This window comes from Numenius arquata, unplaced genomic scaffold, assembly GCF_964106895.1.
Source record: "Numenius arquata unplaced genomic scaffold, bNumArq3.hap1.1 HAP1_SCAFFOLD_38, whole genome shotgun sequence".
NCBI lineage: Eukaryota > Metazoa > Chordata > Aves > Charadriiformes > Scolopacidae > Numenius > Numenius arquata.
In genome coordinates, this window is record NW_027415315.1 from 499,717 (window position 1) to 506,003 (window position 6,287).

The window sequence follows — 6,287 nt, forward strand, 5'->3', positions numbered from 1 at the left end:
GAGAAATCTCGGGGGCGCCCAGAGGAGTCCCGTCCTCAGCAGGTCCCGCAGCCGGACAGAGAGGGTCCCATCTGGGGTGCCAAATTGACGCGCGGAAACAAACCTTACAACTCGCAGAGAGTTATAAAGCAGGTGTGTTTATTGCGGCGCCGGGTGCAAGGGGGATTTCTCCTCCAAACTTGCACACCGGTTTGTGAAACAAGCGTCTATTTATGGTGAAAAGCGTACATATTCATTAAGGTGGGCTGGGTTATTCTAATTAATTCTAAGAAAAGGCGTTACTATTGTAATTATTTCTAAGAACTCATTATCATAAGTCTCCTCCCCTTGCCGCATGCGCACTGCCGCCTGGTGGTCGTGGGCCGGGGTCTTCTGGAGGAAGGCTCGCAGTCTTCTTCACCGGGTACCTTCACCTTTGTCCCAGAAAGCTTGGGTTGGCCGGATCCCAAACCGCAAAACTAGTCCCGACCAGATGGACACCTTTCCCAGACAGTTGGGTCCCTCCTTAGCATGCAGGCTGCTCCCGCTATCTTATACACAAGGCCATTTCTTTATCTTGGAATGCTGGGCTCCGAGCTTTGTTCTTTCCCAGGCTGTACTAAATTCACACTAACAACCTGTAACCGTTCGTTTTCTGAATCACAACCCCCTCTATGACGTCACAACCCCACTCTATGACATCAGAAACCACTCTGTGACATCACAAACCCCATTATGACATCACAAGCACACTCTGTGAAATCACAACGCCCTTCTATGACATCACAACCCTACCTCTATGACATCACAACCCCATTCTATGACATCGTAACCCCTCTATGACACCACAACCTCACTCTATGACATCACAACCCGACTCTGTGACATCACAAACCCCACTATGACGTCACAACCACACTCTGTGAAATCACAACGCCCTTCTATGACGTCACAGCCCTACCTCTATGACATCACAACTCTCCCTCTATGACATCGCAACCCAACTCTATGACATCACAACCACACTCTATGACGTCACAGCCCAGCTCTATGACATCACAAAACCCACTATGACGTCACAACCCCACTCTATGACGTCACAAACCACTCTGTGACATCACAAACCCCACTATGAAATCACAACCCCACTCTTTGACATCATAATCCCCCTCTATGACATCACAACCCCACTCTATGACATCACAACCCCACTCTATGACATCACAAACCTCACTATGACGTCCCAACCACAGTATGTGAAATCACAACGCCCTTCTATGACGCCACAACCCTACCTCTATGACATCACAACCGGACTCTGTGACATCACAAACACCACTATGATGTCACAATCCCACTCTATGACGTCACAACCCCACTCTATGACGTCACAACCCTACCTCTATGACGTCACAATCCCACTCTATGACATCAGAACCCGACTCAGTGACATCGCAAACCCCACTATGACGTCACAACCGCACTATGAGAAATCACAATGCCCTTCGATAACGTCACACTACCTCTATGACGTCACAACCCCACTCTGTGACATCATAACCCCTCTATGACATCACAATCCCACTCTATGACGTCACAATCCGACTCTGTGACATTACAAAGCCCACTATGACGTCACAACCACACTCTGTGAAATCACAATGCCCTTCTATGACATCACAACCCTCCCTATATGACATCACAACCCTCCCTCTATGACATCACAGTCCCCCTCTATGACATCACAACCCTCCCTCTATGACATCACATCCCCCTCTATGACATTGGGCGATGAAACAACCCCCCCCAGCAGCTTTTTTACCTCGCCTTTGGCTTTTTCCACCTCATCCCGGACTCTCTTGACCCTTTTCTCCAGCAGGCGAGGTCAGGTGCACCCAAATCGCACTTTCTTCCTCCAGAAGGAACAAGAGTCAACACACTGGGCCACGGTTTGCCTCTGGATCTATGGGGAGAAATCCAGGGATATTAAAGACTCCCTTGTCATTACAAAGGAGGGCAATGATGTCTTCTCCCGCTGGGTTTTGAGCAGGAAGAAGGGTCCTAAGGACAGGATTCCAACGGGGGATTGAAAATAGGGCTTTCTGGGTTAAAAGCCTCCCCGCTAACCAGCTCCGCCCCACTCCAACGGCTTTACCTCCTTCTGGATGAGGCCAAAAGTCTTCTGATGGACAAAAAAAAGGCTCTTTCAAGAGCTTTTGGAGCGGGATCTCCAGAGAGAAACTCCTCCCTGGCTGCAGATGAGCTGGGACCGCCAAACCCCCCCTTTCTCATGGAAGATGCTCCCGAGAGCACCATCGGCTCTTATCTAGCCACTTTCCTCCCAAAAACGAGCCATCTCCTTCCCTCCAACGCTACGGGGCCAAGACAAGACGGGAGAGAACCCAAACGCCCTAGCAAGTAACTCTGAAAAGGGGGAATTTGCCCCTTTCCCACAAGAAAAGCCTGAAGAGAAACCTTTCTCCTGCGGCTCGGGCTTGCTTTCCACGTCACCCCAGGGCTTCCAAACCAGGGAGGCTCCTTCCTCCTCCTCTTCCAAGAGGCATCTGTCCCGCAGGGCAGGCAGCTCCGCCTGCAACTGCTCCCCGACACTGATGCGGCTGAAAGGGGGAGGAAGAGGAGGGGGAGGAAGGCACGTCGGGAATGGATACGGCGCAACAAACGCTAAAAAAGAGGGAAAACGTGGTGAGGTGGGGCAAAACCGGTCCCTATTGCCCAGCAAAACATCACTCAGCCTTCCGCCACCAACTTCCAACGCCCCTTCCCACCCCCAGCGTTACCCTTCGGCCACTGGAGGCTTTTTGGGCCCCATCGGGCAGGACAATTTGGGGGTTTCCCCAAAAAAACAATCCAACTGCTGAATGTCACTCTCCACAGCGGTAGGAAGCTGCCACAGCCACGGCCAGCGAGCGACCGCCGCCTCGGAATGTTGTGTGGAACGCGGGAGGCCGGCAACGGCCTGTGACGTCAGCAAAACCAGTGCTTTACTGGGACAGCACTGGGCCTTTGGGGGGGTTTCTGGCCCATATGGGGGACCCTCCACCCAAAAACACGCTGTGGAGAAGGGGCCGAGCGACACCCACCCCCACCCCCAGTTCCCTCCTCCCGTTTTCCCAGGGGTCGCCCTCATTCCCACGGCTCAACGTGGATTTTTGCCTCATCCTCCATCAAAAGAACCCCAAAATCCTGGAGGTTCTGCCCAAAAAATCTGACAAAACCACGCTGGGGATAAAAATCTTTCCGCCAAGACCCTCCTTTAGCCTTCCTTGCCCTCCTCCTCCTCCTCACACACCACTCCATCCCCCACAAAATTTCCCCCTTCTCAGGGAAATCATGGCTCTGGAGATGGACCCTCCGGCTACCACTTCACCCCTGCGGCTGCCCCGGGCCAGAAGGCGGGGATTGAGCCATTTGGGGATTTTCTAGAAGCAAAAGGAGCAAAGCGAAACCCCGGGGGCCCTTTCCATCCCCCAATCCCCTAGTCCATGGGCTGCAGCCATCATGCTCTAGTGCACTTCACTCTCTTCACAAGTTGGAAGCCCACGAGAAGCACAGTTAGGACGCCACATTTGAAGAAAGCAAACTTCCAGCTCTTCAAGGAGTTAGGAAATAGGACCCCGTGGGAAACTGCCCTTAGGGACAAGGCAGCAGAACAAAGGAAAAAGGGATTTGTAAGTCCTTCCTCTAGAAATCCATTAGACCCAGCTTCATAGAAACGACACCGGTCTGGATGCTGGTGGTTAAAGAGGATGGATTTTGGGGGGGGTTAAATTAGGAGAATTAATTGGGCGATCACTTCAAATGAGGTCAAATTAAAACTGGAGGCATTTTGCTGGCTGTGAGGGACTGGAGTGGGCAAGCCTCGGGCCACAAAACTCAATGGAACTTGAGTTTGTCCTGGGCAAAAAGGGGAAACCTGAGGCTTTTGCACAAGGAGGGGCCGCTCTGAACCTCACGGCTCCGGGGAAGGTCTCCCCGACTCCAAAAAGACAGAATGTTGGGGGTTGAAAGTCAAATAAAACCACCAAGAGGCACCTGGGCAAGGGCAATCCTCCAGCTGCCCTTCCCTTCTGCCCCCGCCCCACCACCCCCTCCCCCAGGGTGCTTTTCTGAACCCAAAGGAGGCATTTGGGGAAGAAAAAGGGAGGGCTGACCTTCCGCACTCACCTCAGGGCAAGTCCCAGCACAGGGAGGTCCCGGCATCCCCGGAGGAGCCGCAGGCGCTGTGGGGCTGCGGGTGGTGACGCCCCGGCGGGGGCTTGTCTTTGGGGGTCGCACGTGGCCTCTTCTTCTGGTGGCAGACGGCCTGCAAACCAGGGACAAAATAACTTGAAATGGCTCAAAAAGGCAGAAAAATAAGATTTTTTGGCCATGGATTTCACGCGGTTTATCAGCCCAGGTAAAGTCTAAACAGCCAAAAAACCAATGGGAAAACAGGGTGCAAAGCCACAACGGGGTGCAAGAAAAACTGTATTATTTCCACTGTCCCAAGCGGAAAAGCACTTTCCTCCACAAAATCTATCAAAGGGGCTGAAAAGGTGCAATTCCCACGCACTGAAGCCACACAGCCACCCCGCTCCCCCGCCCAACAAAAATTCAAATAATAGCTATTTCCGTGAAGCAAATCCCTCTTTCCTGGCAAGGAACGTTTGAGCAGATGGATTCGTCCAGGAAACAAACCCCCCCAGCAGCTTTTTTACCTCGCCTTTGGCTTTTTCCACCTCATCCCGGACTCTCTTGACCCTTTTCTCCAGCAGGCGAGGTCAGGTGCACCCAAATCGCACTTTCTTCCTCCAGAAGGAACAAGAGTCAACACACTGGGCCACGGTTTGCCTCTGGATCTATGGGGAGAAATCCAGGGATATTAAAGACTCCCTTGTCATTACAAAGGAGGGCAATGATGTCTTCTCCCGCTGGGTTTTGAGCAGGAAGAAGGGTCCTAAGGACAGGATTCCAACGGGGGATTGAAAATAGGGCTTTCTGGGTTAAAAGCCTCCCCGCTAACCAGCTCCGCCCCACTCCAACGGCTTTACCTCCTTCTGGATGAGGCGAAAAGTCTTCTGATGGACAAAAAAAAGGCTCTTTCAAGAGCTTTTGGAGCGGGATCTCCAGAGAGAAACTCCTCCCTGGCTGCAGATGAGCTGGGACCGCCAAACCCCCCCTTTCTCATGGAAGATGCTCCCGAGAGCACCATCGGCTCTTATCTAGCCACTTTCCTCCCAAAAACGAGCCATCTCCTTCCCTCCAACGCTACGGGGCCAAGACAAGACGGGAGAGAACCCAAACGCCCTATCAAGTAACTCTGAAAAGGGGGAATTTGCCCCTTTCCCACAAGAAAAGCCTGAAGAGAAACCTTTCTCCTGCGGCTCGGGCTTGCTTTCCACGTCACCCCAGGGCTTCCAAACCAGGGAGGCTCCTTCCTCCTCCTCTTCCAAGAGGCATCTGTCCCGCAGGGCAGGCAGCTCCGCCTGCAACTGCTCCCCGACACTGATGCGGCTGAAAGGGGGAGGAAGAGGAGGGGGAGGAAGGCACGTCGGGAATGGATACGGCGCAACAAACGCTAAAAAAGAGGGAAAACGTGGTGAGGTGGGGCAAAACCGGTCCCTATTGCCCAGCAAAACATCACTCAGCCTTCCGCCACCAACTTCCAACGCCCCTTCCCACCCCCAGCGTTACCCTTCGGCCACTGGAGGCTTTTTGGGCCCCATCGGGCAGGACAATTTGGGGGTTTCCCCAAAAAAACAATCCAACTGCTGAATGTCACTCTCCACAGCGGTAGGAAGCTGCCACAGCCACGGCCAGCGAGCGACCGCCGCCTCGGAATGTTGTGTGGAACGCGGGAGGCCGGCAACGGCCTGTGACGTCAGCAAAACCAGTGCTTTACTGGGACAGCACTGGGCCTTTGGGGGGGTTTCTGGCCCATATGGGGGACCCTCCACCCAAAAACACGCTGTGGAGAAGGGGCCGAGCGACACCCACCCCCACCCCCAGTTCCCTCCTCCCGTTTTCCCAGGGGTCGCCCTCATTCCCACGGCTCAACGTGGATTTTTGCCTCATCCTCCATCAAAAGAACCCCAAAATCCTGGAGGTTCTGCCCAAAAAATCTGACAAAACCACGCTGGGGATAAAAATCTTTCCGCCAAGACCCTCCTTTAGCCTTCCTTGCCCTCCTCCTCCTCCTCACACACCACTCCATCCCCCACAAAATTTCCCCCTTCTCAGGGAAATCATGGCTCTGGAGATGGACCCTCCGGCTACCGCTTCACCCCTGCGGCTGCCCCGGGCCAGAA